We start from the raw sequence: 16,027 nt of genomic DNA, 5'->3' as shown, positions 1-16,027 counted from the left end.
AAAGCCCAAAGAAAATCTTTAAAAAAAAAAAAAGAAATTGTATATCAGGCAAGAATGGGATAACATTTTCTCTTTCAAAACTACAGCAGTTGGTCTCCTCAGTCCCCAAATGTTTACAGTGTTGTTAAAAGTAAAGGTGATACAACACAGTAGTAAACATGTCCCTGTCCCAGCTTTTCTGAAGTGTGTTGCTGATATCAAATTCAAAATGAGCATATATTTTTTCACAAAAAAATAAAATCTCAGTTTCAACATTTGATATGTTGCCTTTGTACTATTTTCAATGAAATATAGCGTTTCCGTGATTTGCAAATTATCACATTCTGTTTTCATTTACAGTTTACACAATGTCCCAGCGTTTTTGGAATTGGGGTTGTACACGGACTGATTTTATTTAACGCAGAATAACGTGAAAGATTCTCCACTGACCCTGAGAGTAAGCGAGGAAGATAGAGGAAGTGGGCGGGGCTTCCGGATGATATCAGTGACTTGTGCAGACCTTTCCAGATTCGTATGACGATTGGCTCGTCTCCTGTTTTATTGGGGAGACGACGTTCTTTTGGTGCATTTTTTGAGTGATGGCTCATAACCATGATGTTAAATTGCGGTGTTTAGGTTAGCACATCTGGTAATACAATATCATCAGAGTAAAGATCACTGGATATTTAATTAAGTCGTTATATTCCTCAACCCTGCTGTGTTTCAGTAGACAGCTTTGGCCTTCACGACTGTTTGTTTGGAGCCACAAGTAACACTCTTTCCCTTGCACCATCTGCTCTGTGGGTAAAGCACAGATTAGAGCTGCTGTTCCTCAGATAGCGCACACACACACACACCGCTCAGTCCTTCGGGTAATTCAGCCCAGTGCTCTCGTGTACCAACAGTTAATTAATTGTTACCAAAAGAATTTTTTTTTTTTTTTAAATCCTACACTGTCCTATGAGGCAGCCTTTCCCTCCCTGACCTTACAGGTCATTGTCAGGTCAGACGATCCTAAAGATTATTTCCTACAAGTTAAGAGATTTTCACTAATCGGTTTTAATAATTACACGATGGAGGCTGTTTCTAAAGCAGCTTGTATTGAGTCACTTGTCAAAAAAAATTTATTTCGAGGCATATCGAACTGAAATGTTCAGGACCACTTATAAAACACAGCTACACGTCTGACAAATCCTACAACATCTATTGGGATTCCCCCCCCCATCCAGAGATGCAGCAAAGTAGCGTAGATTTATTACGAGACACAATATGACTGGACTTCATATTGTTTAACCCCAATTCAAAAAAGTTGGGACGCTGTTTAAAGCGTCAATAAAAACCAAAAAGGACGATTTGCAAATCATAGAAACCCTATATTTCATTGAAAATGGTACAAGAGACAACGGATAAAATGCTGAAACTGAGAAATTTTATTGTTTGTTGTTTTTTTTTTAAATATATTCTCATTTGGAATTTGATATCAGCAACACATTTAAAAAAAAAAAAGTTGGGACAGGGGCATGTTTACTACTGTGTTGCGTCACCTCTGCTTTTAACGACACTCTGTAAATGTTTGGGAACTGAGGAGACTAGTTTTGAAAGAGAAATGTTGTCCCATTCTTGCCTGTTATACAATTTCAGTTGCTCAACAGTTCAGGGTCTCCTTTATCATATTTTGTGCTGCATAATGCGCCAAATGTTTTCAAATGGGAGACAGGTCTGGACTGCAGGCAGGCCAGTTTAGCACCTGGACTTTATCATGCAGTTTTAATACGTGCAGAAAGATGTTTGGCATTGTCTTGCTGAAAGAAGGAAGGCCTTCCCTGAGAAAGATTTTGTCTGGATGGCAGCATGTTGCTCTGAAACGTGTTTATATCATTCAGCATTAATGATGCCTTCCCAGATGTACAAGCTCCCCATGTCATGTGCACTAACGCACCCCCATATCATCACAGATGCTGGCTTTTGAACTGTGCACTGATAACCAGCCGGCCGGTCCCTCTCCTCTTTAGCCTGGAGGACGTGGTGTTACAAGTCTAAACGATCAGAAGCTGTTATTTCCCTTTGATAGCATAAAGTACGTACAGTATTATGATATCATCATGTAATAATCGAGACACTTTTGATACAAGCCAATTAAATTAATACATGTATTTATGACAAGATTTCAGTTTTCTTCATCTTTACTGTCATTACTTGTGTGGAAAGGTTCTTAAACTAGAAAATCATTCCATTTTGTTCATTAGAGCCAGCTACACTCGTCGTCCACTTTATTAGGAATGCCTGTACACCTACACATTCATGCAGTTCTCTCATCAGCCGATCACAAGGCAGCAGCACAATGCACAAAATCATACAGACGCGGGTCAACAGCTCCAGTGTGTAGCAAAAACAAAAGCCATTCCAATACTTTCAAAGGGAACTGTATATTCCTGTTCAATATACTCCATTATGAAAATGACATCCCTTTTTTTTTTTCTGGATACCGAGACCCATCAGATACACTGCTACTCAGCTTTAAAGGTGACATACGATACCCCTTTTCCACATGTTGACACATGTTCCCTGAGCTCTTAATGAAATATCTGTGACATACATTGGTCAAAAGACCCCAGCACCTTCTCACCCTGTCTAAACAGTCCTGCCCAGAACGGCTGATTTGAGTCTCCGTTCCTTTAAACGATAATGAGCCGCTCGTGAGCCCACCCCACCCCTCTTCCACCAGCCAATCAGGTAGCACTTTGCTCATTTGAAAAGGCAGTTCTGAAGCCATGACTGGAGATACTCAGATGAGAGGGTGGGATTATTCTAATGAGCTCCACTTGTGACATAGAAAGACGAGCCGAATCTGAACGGCTTGTTGAAACTCGTTTTCTGAAAGAAACAGAACAAAAACTTCACTCTGGTCTTATTTCAGGAGTTTGTAATGGTGGTTGGTAGACAGTTCAGATCTCCAAACGTATGTGCACAAGCACTGAAAGTGCGAGTTTTTCCCCTTTAAAAGGGACCAATTTAGTGTTTTTTTTATATGAAAGTATGTCCCTTTACACACTCATCCAGAAGGGTAATTTTGCACAAGGCCATCTGTCTACAGCAGAAAAAAATAAAAGAACAAAAATCCCAAAGGAGTCTGGAGCCAGATTCGTGACGTTACCTGCGGAAGCGCCAGCAGGCTGCGCGAGCTTTGCACGGTTTCAGTGCACAGCCTGTGTAGACCAAGCGCTCCCGTTTCTCTCTCATTGTCCGGTCTTTTGGGAAACGATGAGTACTAATCCCATCAAGATTGGTGTTGCTACACGCTCCTACGATACATCTGTTAACCATTTTAATAATTACGCGATAACGTTGAAGAAATTTGCAGAAAACCACCAGATCGTTTTCTCATAAACAAACCAGCGCTGATGTAGGATTCAGAGGGAGGCGTCCCGCATGCGACGTCACGAAAATCAGTGTTTGCCGGGAAATCCAAATGCCAAGTTTTTTCAGAGGTGGACCAATTCGCCTCAAATGGCTTGATTTCAACTGAATTTTTCTGGTATTGCGCAAGGTAAAAAAAATTGCACAAAATGTGACAGATATTTGACCCAAGTTTAATACAAAATAGGAGAATTGCATTGATCTCGCTCCTGAATTTACCCGTGATATGCACTTTAAAGTGTTTTTCATTTTTAATTGAAGCACCTCAGGGTTAAACTTTCACATTTACTCACACTTTAAAATACAGTAAAAGTATACATGTATCTCCATCTATTCTCCATAGCCGTTTATCCTGTGCAGGGTCACGGGCGAGTTGGAGCCTATCCCGGCAGACTATGGGCAAGACGCGGGGTCCACCCTGGACAAGTCGCCAGATCATCACAGGGCTGGCACAGAGAGACACAACCATTCACACTCACATTCACACCTACGGTCAATTTAGAGCCACCAATCAAAGGAGAACTGAAGGCAAAGTTTATCATAATAAAAATTCTATTTCTCATTTTATTAAATATCGGAATGCATTTTTGATCGCCATTTTGTCGCTGCTATAGCAAGTTATGAGTGTTTGAAATATGCTCTGTAATATATCAGTCCGTAAGTTAAAACGACGGCCGTAAACGAGATTCGTTGAGACCTGCGCGAGACATCGTAGGACGGAAGTAAAACGTATAGCGGAAATCAAAGTGACCGACGTCTGCCAACATTGTCAAAAGAATGCTGACGTAATCAAGCCGGAAGTTTGCCCCGTGTCCAAAATTGCTCCCTACTCACTATATAGGGCACTATATAGCGAGGACGCCATTTTGTAGTGCTGGATGAAACCTTAGTGAGGATTATTTACACCCAATATAGTGCACTCAAAGTATCCCACAATGCATCACAAAAATTGGTGTACAACGATGGTCACTAACCAAAGCAATATATCCCATCACGCATTGCGGTCGCGCTGAAAGAAATCAAATTAAAAAAGTCTCAAATTTGATTTAATAAAAGGCAGCGGCAAAGAAGAAAGTATTCAACCTTGATTTAAAAAGAACTGAAAGATGCAGCAGACACAAAGTACTTTGCATTGATTAATGCGGGAAATACGCTCAGTATAATATGGATTTATCACAAAAATACATGCATGTGTTTATTATTTTGAAAAACCACCAGCCGCCTGATCTGGCACGTTTTAATCGTGCGACAGTAATGACGTAAATACCAGCGTGACAGAGTAGTGTCCGAAAGCGGTTTTTCATTTTACCAAAATGGTCGAAGTTGTATGGAATAATCTCCATCACTGATGAACCTGGCAAATCTCGAAATTAATCCAAATTGGAAATGATATGGCGATCTGGCCGCTGTGTAAACAGTTTTCAAAATGGCGGCGCTGATGCTTCACGTTTTAAGTCTCGTACAAGTCTTGTGAAGATCGCACGGATAAGCGACGCCTGCCGGGGACCAAACGAACTACAATTCGACATGGCTAAAAACCGAAAAGGCCGATAAGTGTAATATAATATGCCAATACGAGTCACGATATAAGCTTAATAAAACCAAAAACGTAATTGAATAACACGTTAATTAAGAAATAAAGCAAGTTTAAAAATGACTTCAGTTCTTATTTAACCTAACCTGCATGTCTTTGGAGGAAACCCATGCAGACGCAGTGAGAACATGCAAACTCCACACCGAAAGGGCCGTCAGCCACTGGGCTCGAACCCGGAACCTTCTTGCTGTGAGGCGACGGTGCGAACCACTACACCACCGTGCTGCCAAAATCAATTCTAACAAAAGGAAAAACAGTCGCCAAGTCTCTTTATATGTAAACATTTCCCGTTCAATAAATACATCTCTTTTCCTATTCATATCTTAACAGTTTGATACAGACACTTTTTTTTTGCCTATTAACACAATACTCTGTGTCAGTATCGGATCAGTACCGTCTCTGCTTATCTTGTGATGAGGTCAAAAAAAAAAATAATCTGGGAACATCCAAAAATACTTCGAGAACATCAGGCCTTCAGCCAAACAAAGCTTTCACACAGAAACCGCGCTCCCTGATGAGATGTGCTCAGATGCAGCTGTGTTCTTGTGGTCTTGCTCCAGGACTCACATGGGAGGTGTGATGAGATCCTGATCCCAGCCCAGTCTGCCTGTTTGTCTCTCTCTCTCACACACACACACGCACACACACCCGAGGATTTGGGTTCGAGAAGCTGATTAGCTGCGACTGCAAGTTGTCCTGTTGGTATTTGGATGTTTTTTGGAACTAAAGTCCTTTCTACATCAACACTTAGTAGACAGAAAAATCTTATTTTTAAGGTGGATAAGTAAAATGAAGCAAAAAAAAAAAAAAAAAAAAGTGTACGCATCAGGAGGACTAGGCAATATGATCGTATGATGATACAATATCGATATTATGATAAACTAGTTCGTCACTCCTTGATATTGTTGGCATCATGATATCCTTTATTAGAAAATAATTACAAAGCCTGGAAGGAGTTCTGATAAAGTTAACTAGATGAAGTAGAAAATCTTTAAAAGGGTAAAATACTCCCTTTTTTTCACAGATTTCCTCTTTATTCTTGTACACGTTAAATAATAAAAGTTAAAAGAACAAAACGGTCCTGCTAGCAGTTTGTTACAAGACATAAAAATATCATGATGCGTACAGGATCATAGAAACGTAATGTATTGAATTATCACGATACGATATTTTGTCATATCGCCCATCCTTACTCAGTCACTCACTCATCTGGATACAGAGATTATAACTAACAAAAAAGAACGAAACCCGGGTCGTAAACTAACGAACTGTGAGAATAGTATCTCCCGTTACAGTATTTTACAACGTACAGATGCAGGAGCATATGTTCCTGTAATTAAACGCGTCATAAATTTAAATGCCACATTATGGAAATTTACAAGATATATATAGTTTTTTTTTCTCTCCTTATGTAACCTCCTTCCACTGGGAGCCAACATTCACACGACATCAATTAATGAGCGCACACCGGAGAGATCGTCTCGTGTGTCTGAAGACTTATTAAAACCTCTTAACCGTTTAGTATCCACACGTCATTAGATCATAAAAGACTGCTGATCTCTTAACGCAATTTTAAACACAGTCATAAATGCACAGCAGATGCATGAGGAGGAGGAGGAGGAGGAGAGATTACAGGTTAATGGATTACAAGGACAGGTTAATAAAAGTCTGAACATGTACAGTACTGTGAGTGCAGAAGTCTTAGGCACACGGAAAGAAATGCTGGAGAACAAAAATGTCTCAACGTTTAAAAAAAAAAATTACTATAAACAGTAATCAGTAAGCCATAATAAATACAACAAAGTCAGTATTTGGTGTGAGACGACCCTTTGCTTTTAAAAAAAATTATTATTAATAATAATAATAATAATAAAAAATAGTGGGCGGCACGGTGGTGTAGTGGTTAGCGCTGTCGCCTCACAGCAAGAAGGTCCGGGTTCGAGCCCCATGGCCGGCGAGGGCCTTTCTGTGCGGAGTTTGCATGTTCTCCCTGTGTCCGCGTGGGTTTCCTCCGGGTGCTCCGGTTTCCCCCACAGTCCAAAGACATGCAGGTTAGGCTAACTGGTGACTCTAAATTGAGCGTAGGTGTGAATGTGAATGGTTGTCTGTGTCTATGTGTCAGCCCTGTGATGACCTGGCGACTTGTCCAGGGTGTACCCCGCCTTTCGCCCGTAGTCAGCTGGGATAGGCTCCAGCTTGCCTGCGACCCTGTAAAACAGGATAAAGCGGCTAGAGATAATGAGATGAGATGAGATGAGTGGGCGGCGCGGTGGTGTAGTGGTTAGCGCTGTCGCCTCACAGCAAGAAGGTCCTGGGTTCGAGCCCCGTGGCCGGCGAGGGCCTTTCTGTGTGGAGTTTGCATGTTCTCCCCGTGTCCGCGTGGGTTTCCTCCGGGTGCTCCGGTTTCTCCCACAGTCCAAAGACATGCAGGTTAGGTTAACTGGTGACTCTAAATTGACCGTAGGTGTGAATGTGAGTGTGAATGGTTGTCTGTGTGTCAGCCCTGTCCAGGGTGTACCCCGCCTTTCGCCCGTAGTCAGCTGGGATAGGCTCCAGCTTGCCTGCGACCCTGTAGAACAGGATAAAGCGGCTACAGATAATGAGATAAGATGAGATAATAAATAGTACTCGGAGGTCCAGTGAGTGCAGTTTTATGCAGAAATGAGCTGTGGGTTTTACTGAGCATCTTACAGAACCAGCCACAGTTCTTCTGGACACTTTGACGGTCATACTTGCTTCTTAATTGGTAGCACGGTGGTGTAGTGGTTAGCACGGTTGCCTCACAGCAAAAAGGTTCCAGGTTCGAGCCCCGTGGCCGGCGAAGGCCTTTCTGTGTGGAGTTTGCATGTTCTCCCCGTGTCCGCATGGGTTTCCTCCGGGTGCTCCGGTTTCCCCCACAGTCCAAAGACATGCAGTTAGGTTGACGTGGGGCAGTCTTGGGCTGAGGTGCCCTTGAGCAAGGTACCTGACCCCTGACTGCTCCCCGGGCGCTCTAGTGTGGCTGCCCACTGCTCTGAGTGTGCGTGTGTTCACTGCTTCAGATGGGTTAAATGCAGAGGATGAATTTCACTGTGCTTGAAGTGTGCATGTGACAAAGGTTTCTTCTTCTAATTTTGCCCCAAAACCCATCAGCCTTCATTATGTTTTCTTTTTTTTCATCTAAAAACTGCTCTCTTATGGAATATTACAAACATTTTTCCCCTGTAACGTTTAATTTTGTGCTGGAAAACAAACATTTGGACTCTAAAATGTTTTGACTCGATAACGTAGAAATCATAAAATAGAAATCTATAACAAAGTTTGCATGAAAGGAAAAAAAAAAAAAAATTAGGGGCCTAAAACTTTTGTACAGTACTGTATGGAGACTGCGTGCTTTTTATTCTCTATAGTAATCTGGATGTAAAGCAGGAATGGCTGAAGTGCCCTTGAGGAAGGCGTCTAACCCCGAACTGCTCTCCAGGCGGCTCTGGGTGTGCTATATGTCGCTCTGGATAAGAGCGTCTGCTAAACGTCTGTAATGTAATGTAGGCCTGTGTGATTTGGGGATACATGGGATCGTTGTACAATAGACAAATGCATATCGAGAGATATTTTCCCCACACCTATAGCACCAACGTCTCAAAAGCCACTCTGCATAACAAGAACTCGCTTAAATTTTATTCACATAGCACTTTTAACAATGAGCATGCTCCCAAAGCAGTTTTACAGAAATCTGGATTTCTTTGTTGATCCTAAACGAGCACAGAGGAGCGTGAGACACGCCGACACACAACACTCGTCTGGATTCCTGAAACGCTGAATAAAGCAGCCTAATGTTTACTTTTTATATTTATTTAGTCTTCCCATCGCTCCCATTTTCACAGTGTTTTGTTTCTCTTGTTCTCGTTTGTGATCCTTCTGTTCAATGTCACTCCCCTAATAAAAGGACGGGGGAAAAAAAGTGCCTTTCACAGGATTACCCACAAAGCAGTCAGGAGTGCATGCAGCCGTTCTGGATAAATAATCTATCAGTTTTAGAGAAAACTTTCTTTATATAATCTACAGCACTGTGCAAAAGTCTTAGGCACCCTTCCCCCCCCCCATACGAACTCCGTTATAGATTTCTATTCTATGACTTCCACATGACAGAGTCAAAGCATTACAAGCTCAAAATTAAATCTCTTTCAATATATGCTTGTCTACCGTACCACAATCACCAAAGCCTACATTACAGACGTTTAGCAGACGCTCTTATCCAGAGCGACATATACCGTAACGCACCCAGAGCGGCCTGGGGAGCAGTTCGGGGTTAGACACCTTACTCAAGGGCACTTCAGCCATTCCTGCTGGTCCAGGGAATTGAACCGGCAACCTTTTGGTCCCAAAGCTACTTCTCTAGCCATTAGGCCATGGCTTCCCCTACATCCAGATTATTATAGAGAATAAAAAGCACACAGTCTCCATACAGTACTGTACAAAAGTTTTAGGCCCCTAATTTTTTTTCCTTTCATACAAACTTTTGTGATAGAGTTCTATTTCATGATTTCTGCATTATCGAGTCAAAACATTATGGAACAGCCTTCCAAGTAGTGTTCGGGACTCAGACACAGTCTCAGTGTTTAAGTCTCGGCTGAAAACATAGGCCGAATCCCATTTCACCCCTTGGACCAACCCCTTGGCCCTTCCCCTCCATTTTGCGCGTTCACGTGAAGGGGTAGGGGTATCCCAATCCCAGTTAACGCGGAGGGGTAGGGGAAGGGGTAGGGCTTCTGTACCCCTCCAAACGGAGATTTTCCTGGAGCTGACTCCGAACGAAGGGGTTTGAGTGATTTCCCACAATGCCATGCGGATTTCAGCGAGATTTCATGCGGATTTCAGAAAGATGGCGGTTCCCGCGGCAAAAGATTGTCATAAATGTATTTTCTCCATTATTTACGTGTTTTAAGTTGTTATCCAGAGGAAACACGCCGCTTGATTCGCTTTCGAGCTGAGAATGAGCAGCGATTTCTGAAATCCAAGCTGCTGCTAAAAAGCTTTGGGAGTGAGTATTGTTTTCGGTTGCTTGACTGCGTACGTTTTGTTCTGTTATTCTCGCTTTTATTGTTTACATGAGTGTTCTGACACCTCATTCTGTCGGATGTGGTGCATGAAGCGCCAAAGATATCCCATTCAGTGGTGTTAGTTAACAAATCACACCCTGCCAGCAGAGAGTTCTAGTTCTGGCTCTGACTGTAGCGGCTGGTCGCAGCCAATGACGCATTTAGTCGCGTTTTGCTAACGTAAACGCTGACGGAGGTACGCGATGACGTATGCGATCGTTGAAGGGCTATCCCAATACGTAGGGGTTGAATTTCAAGCCCTATCCCTTGTAGCTCAGTTTCAAGGGGAAGGGCCAAGGGGAAGGGGGAGGGGTAGAAATTAGAATTGGGCCACAGGCTATCTGTTTAGTCAAGCCTTGTGTTAATGGTGTTTATGAGGTAAAGGAGTAGATCTGGAGGATCCTCAGACAGAGTGTTTTGGTAAACTGGGATGTATGGATGCTGTCAGTCCCCACTCGCTTGCTCACTCGAGTTTGTTGATGGTGTAGTGGCTGCTGCTTTATGTCCCGGGGCCCCTCATGCCTGTGTTACCTTCTGGCTCTCCCCTTTTAGTTATGCTGTCATGGTTAGTTGCCGGAGTCCCTGCTTGCACTCAGCGCAATATGTATACTGTTCCTACTTATTCAGGTGACATTGGGCATACCTAACAACCTGTGTTTTCTCTCTCTCTCTCTCTCTCTCTCTCTCTCCCCCCCAAAAAAATCTGTCCCTCTGAGTTACATGTCAATCCTGAGATGGAGATGCTGACCTCTTCTGCTCCTCGGACCTGCCTGATCCATCCTGGTGCCCTGTGTCTGGCTGGAGTCTCATCGCATCGCTCCTGTGGAGGACGGCCCCATGAGGACAGTTGGGGGTCGCGCCTGGAGGACACTCTGGACTCTTGCAGTGGTGTTTTTGTGGCTGGGGACTGCAGTTGTTAACAGTTTTGCACTCGGGTTTCCGTTGGTGGGGGGGTTTATAGCATCAACGAAGCTGACTTTATGTTAAAACTGTTAATGTTATAGTCATGCTGTCTGTTGTTGCCCAAATGAGGATGGGTTCCCTTTTGAGTCTGGTTCCTCTCGAGGTTTCTTCCTCGTGTCGTCTGAGGGAGTTTTTCCTTGCCACCGTTGCCACAGGCTTCATCATTGGGGATAGATTAGGGATAAAATTAGCTCATGTTTTAAGTTATTCAAATTCTGTAAACCTGCTTTGCAGCAATGTTTATTGTTAAACGCGCAAAAAAAAATATTACAAAAACATTAGAGTCCAAACGTTCGTTTTACAGCACAAAATTAAATGCTACAGGGGGGAAAAAAAAAGTTTGTAAAATGTCTGATGCAGTATATTCCATAAGAGAGCACTTTTCAGATTAAAAAAAGGAGAACATAATGAAGGCTGCTGCGTTTTGGTGTAAAATGAAGACATGAGTGCGACAGTCAAAGTGTCCAGAAGAACTGTGGCTGGTTCTGGAAGATGCTTAGTAAAACCTACAGCTCATTTCTGCATAAAACTGCACTCACTGGACCTCAGACTATCTTTTTTTTTTTTTTTTTTTAAAAGCAAAGGGTCATCTCACACCAAATATTGACTGTTACATTTATTATGCCTTACTGATTACTGTATTTTTCTTCATGTTGAAACATTTTTTTTCAACCATTTTTGATCAACAGCATTTCTTTACACGTGCCTAAGACTTCTGTACAGTACTGCATGTACATATTCTTTCAAGATATGAAAAAAAAAGTCCATATCGTGAGATCAGATTTAGTCCGTATGGCCCAGCCCTGCTTGGGTGTAACACATCATGATGTGTATTTTGGTCTGGAGAGTGGGGGAACAGAAAAGATTTACTGTAAGCTTTAACCTTTCATCTTAATATAAATCCCATCACACTGCATTTCCTTGTGGATAATAATTAAATCATTAACAGTGTATTTAGTGATCATACCTAAAGGTACACACACATGTTGAAAGGGACCAAGTGTTATTGTAGTGAACAGTGGAAATCTATAAATAGTACAGTTAAAACCAATTCTTTTTAAAAATGGAAAACGAACATTATCCAGTTTTAGTTTCTCGAGGAAAGGCTCAGAAGAAAAGGAGGTACCTTCTTCCTGTATTCTTGCGAGACGATTTCTCAGCTGTACTCTTTTCATGTAGATTCTATGCACTAATATTCCTGGAATTAAAGGTGAAGTACAATGGTGCTTGAAAGTTTGTGAACCCTTTAGAATCTTCTAGATTTCTGCATAAATAAGTCCTACAAATGAGACAAAATTATTATACTTGGTCATTTATTTATTGAGGAAAATGATCCAATATTACATATCTGTGAGTGGCAAAAGTATGTGAACCTTTGCTTTCAGTATCTGGTGTGACCCCCTTGTGCAGCAATAACTGCAGCTAAACGTTTCCGGTAACTGTTGATCAGTCCTGCACACCGGCTTGGAGGAATTTTATCCCGTTCCTCCGTACAGAACAGCTTCAACTCTGGGATGTTGGTGGGTTTCCTCACATGAACTGCTCGCTTCAGGTCCTTCCACAACATTTCCATTGGATTAAGGTCAGGACTTTGACTTGGCCATTCCAAAACATTAACTTTATTCTTCTTTAACCATTCTTTGGTAGAACGACTTGTGTGCTTAGGGTCGTTCTCTTGCTGCATGACCCACCTTCTCTTGAGATTCAGTTCATGGACAGATGTCCTGACATTTTCCCTTTAGAATTCGCCGGTATAATTCAGAATTCATTGTTCCATCAATGATGGCAAGCCGTTCTGGCCCAGATGCAGCAAAACAGGCCCAAACCATAATACTGCCACCGCCATGTTTCACAGATGGGATAAGGTTCTTATGCTGGAATGCAGTGTTTTCCTTTCTCCAAATATAACGCTTCTCATTTAAACCAAAAAAATTCTATTTTGGTCTCATCCATCCACAAAACATTTTTCCAATAGCCTTCTGGCTTGTCTACGTGATCTTTGCTGCTCGTCTGCAGTTTGCTAATGTTCTTTTTGGAGAGCAGTGGCTTTCTCCTCGCAACCCTGCCATGCACACCATTGTTGTTCAGTGTTCTCCTGATGGTGGACTCATGAACATTAGCCAATGTGAGAGAGGCCTTCAGTTGCTTAAAAGTTACCCTGGGGTCCTTTGTGACCTCGCCAACTATTACACACCTTGCTCTTGGATCTTTGTTGGTCGACCACTCCTGGGGAGGGTAACAATGGTCTTGAATTTCCTCCATTTGTACACAATCTGTCTGACTGTGGATTGGTGGAGTCCAAATTCTTTAGAGATGGTTTTCTAACCTTTTCCAGCCTGATGAGCATCAACAACGCTTTTTCTGAGGTCCTCAGAAATCTCCTTTGTTCATACCATGATACACTTCCATAAACGTGTTGTGAAGATCAGACGTTGATAGATCCCTGTTCTTTAAATAAAACAGGGTGCCCACTCGCACCTGATTGTCATCCCATTGATTGAAAACACCTGACTCTAATTTCACCTTCAAATGAACTGCTAATCCTAGAGGTTCACATACTTTTGCCACTCACAGATATGTAATATTGGATCATTTTCCGCAATAAATAAATGACCAAGTCTAATATTTTTGTCTCATTTGTTTAACTGGGTTCTCTTTATCTACTTTTAGGACTTGTGTGAAAATCTGATGATGTTTTAGGTCATATTTATACAGAAATATAGAAAATTCTAAACGGTTCACAAACTTTCAAGCACCACTGTATATCCCTTCTACCACACTCTCTCTCCTTTGGACCTCCATCCATCCATCCATTACCACTTATCCTGTGCAGGGTTGCAGGCAAGCGAGAGCCTATCCCAGCTGACTATAGGCGAGAGGCGGGGTACACCCTGGACACGTCACCACAGGGAAACACACAGACAACCAACCATTCACACTCACATTCACACCTACGGTCAATTTAGAGTCACCAGTTAACCTAACCTGCATGTCTTTGGACTGTGGGGGAAACCGGAGCACCCGGAGGAAACCCACGCGGACACGGGGAGAACATGCAAACTCTGCACAGAAAGGCCCTCGCCGGCCACGGGGCTCGAACCCGGACCTTCTTGCTGTGAGGCGACAGCACTAACCACTACACCACCTATTAAAAAAAAAAAAAAAACACCACACACCTATTGGTCCTTTAAATAAGCAATGATCTGGCAACATCTGGAAAGCACCCCTGTTGCAAAAACCACAACAAGCTGGATTATTTTTAAAGATGGCTTCAGAAAACCAGTAAAATTAAAAAGCAGCTAGAGGGAGAGGGGAAAGAAGAAAAAAAAAAACCCACCCACTCACTCTCTGTGGTCAAACCCACAAGCAAGGCTTAATCAATCAGTGTACCACTACCTGCTTAGGGTTGCCAGATTGGCTCACGCTTTGTAACCATTTACCTTTAAATCCTCACAATTGGAAGCACAATCCCTCAAATCCCCCCGAGACCCGTCAGCGCTACAGCACAGAAACGGCCCGGTTCATCCAGTCAGTGTAAATGTTGATATTTTTATGATCAATCTGGCAACCCTGTGTAATTCCGCAGCTGCGCGTGAGCTCCAGAGCTGCCTAATGCCATGGCAACCCGAGTGCCTGTCCATAACCACCATAGACAGGTGTGTGTGTGTGTGTGTGTGTGTTTTCTCCTATTTAATTCTTCTCACACAAACTATAAACCGCACACAATAATAATAATAATAATAATGATAATAATAATGATGATGATGATGATGAAGAATAAGAAGTAAAACACACCCAGCTCGTCTCCACTCAGCTCCACTGCAGTGCCTGTGCTCCCAGCCCGGGGATGAGAGCAGTGTGGAGGGGTTTAAGGGAGAAATGAAGGCGTTACTTACTCCACAGCGGTGTTGATTATTTCCCAGCTGCTCTGAGGTCACCGCATTGCTGTTATTCCAGCCTCAACACCATCATCATGATGATGATGTCCGGTGCACGCGCTCTCGGCTTCAAGGTTTAAATTCAAGCGACGGTTACAACCGGAAGCGGTGAATAAATAGGAGGAAAGTCAGAAAGAGCACAAACAGAGAGAGAAAGAGAGAGTGTGAGAGCCAGGTTCGGCTTCTGAGAATAGTACAGGATACTCTCTCTCTCTCTCTCCGCCCTCCCTCACTCACTCACTCACTCACCTTTCCTCTCCTCTCCTCTCCTCAGGAAGCAGCAGCGCCCTCTACCGGACTCTCTGGCTATCCACACTGTATTGTGTGCTGGAGAGGTTTCCCAACTTCTGTCCTGTTTTCCCTGCTCGAACACCTCCATCACCTCATCACATGCGGTTATACTGAAATAAAGCACAGCAGGGAGTGGCACTGTGGTGTAGTGGTTAGCACTGTCGCCTCACAGCAAGAAGGTCCGGGTCCGAGCCCCGTGGGCCTTTCTGTGCGGAGTTTGCATGTTCTCCCCGTGTCCACATGGGTTTCCTCTGGGTGCTCCGGTTTCCCCCACAGTCCAAAGACATGCAGGTTAGGTTAACTGGCGACTCTAAATTGACCGTAGGTGTGAATGTGAGTGTGAATGGTTGTCTGTGTCTATGTGCAGCCCTGTGATGACCTGGCGACTTGTCCAGGGTGTACCCCGCCTTTCGCCCGTAGTCAGCTGGGATAGGCTCCAGCTCGCCTGCGACCCTGTAGAACAGGATAAAGCAGCTAGAGATAATGAGATGAGATAAAAACAGGTTTCATTCATTTGCTTTGATAGCATGCAATATTGGTGTCGCCTCACAGCGAGAAGGTTCTAGGTTCGAGCCCAGCAGCTGATGAGGGCCATTCTGTGTAGATTTTGCATGTTCTTCTTGTGTCTGCATGGGTTTCTTCCAGGTGCTCCAGTTTCCCCCACAGTCCAAAGACATGCAGGTTAGGTTAACTGGTGACTCTAAATTGAGCGTAGGTGTGAATGTGAGTGTGAATGGTTGTCTGTGTCTATGTGTCAGCCCTGTGAT

General features: G+C 43.1%; 1 protein-coding gene across 8 annotated transcripts in view; it reads right to left on the bottom strand.

The window, feature by feature from the left end:
• The window catches only part of eps8a (epidermal growth factor receptor pathway substrate 8a), a 192,395-nt gene extending 177,243 nt beyond the window's left edge, over positions 1-15,152 (bottom strand). For 7 of the 8 annotated variants that reach the window (XM_060902865.1, XM_060902872.1, XM_060902870.1 and 4 more), the window contains exon 1: positions 14,928-15,152. The gene's annotated coding sequence lies outside the window, so the exon portion shown is untranslated. The other variant, XM_060902867.1, reaches the window with a different exon arrangement.
• Positions 15,153-16,027: the final 875 nt, after the last annotated feature.

Source organism: Neoarius graeffei, chromosome 21 (assembly GCF_027579695.1).
Source record: "Neoarius graeffei isolate fNeoGra1 chromosome 21, fNeoGra1.pri, whole genome shotgun sequence".
Taxonomy (NCBI): domain Eukaryota; kingdom Metazoa; phylum Chordata; class Actinopteri; order Siluriformes; family Ariidae; genus Neoarius; species Neoarius graeffei.
This window is presented reverse-complemented; position numbering and strand designations above follow the sequence as displayed.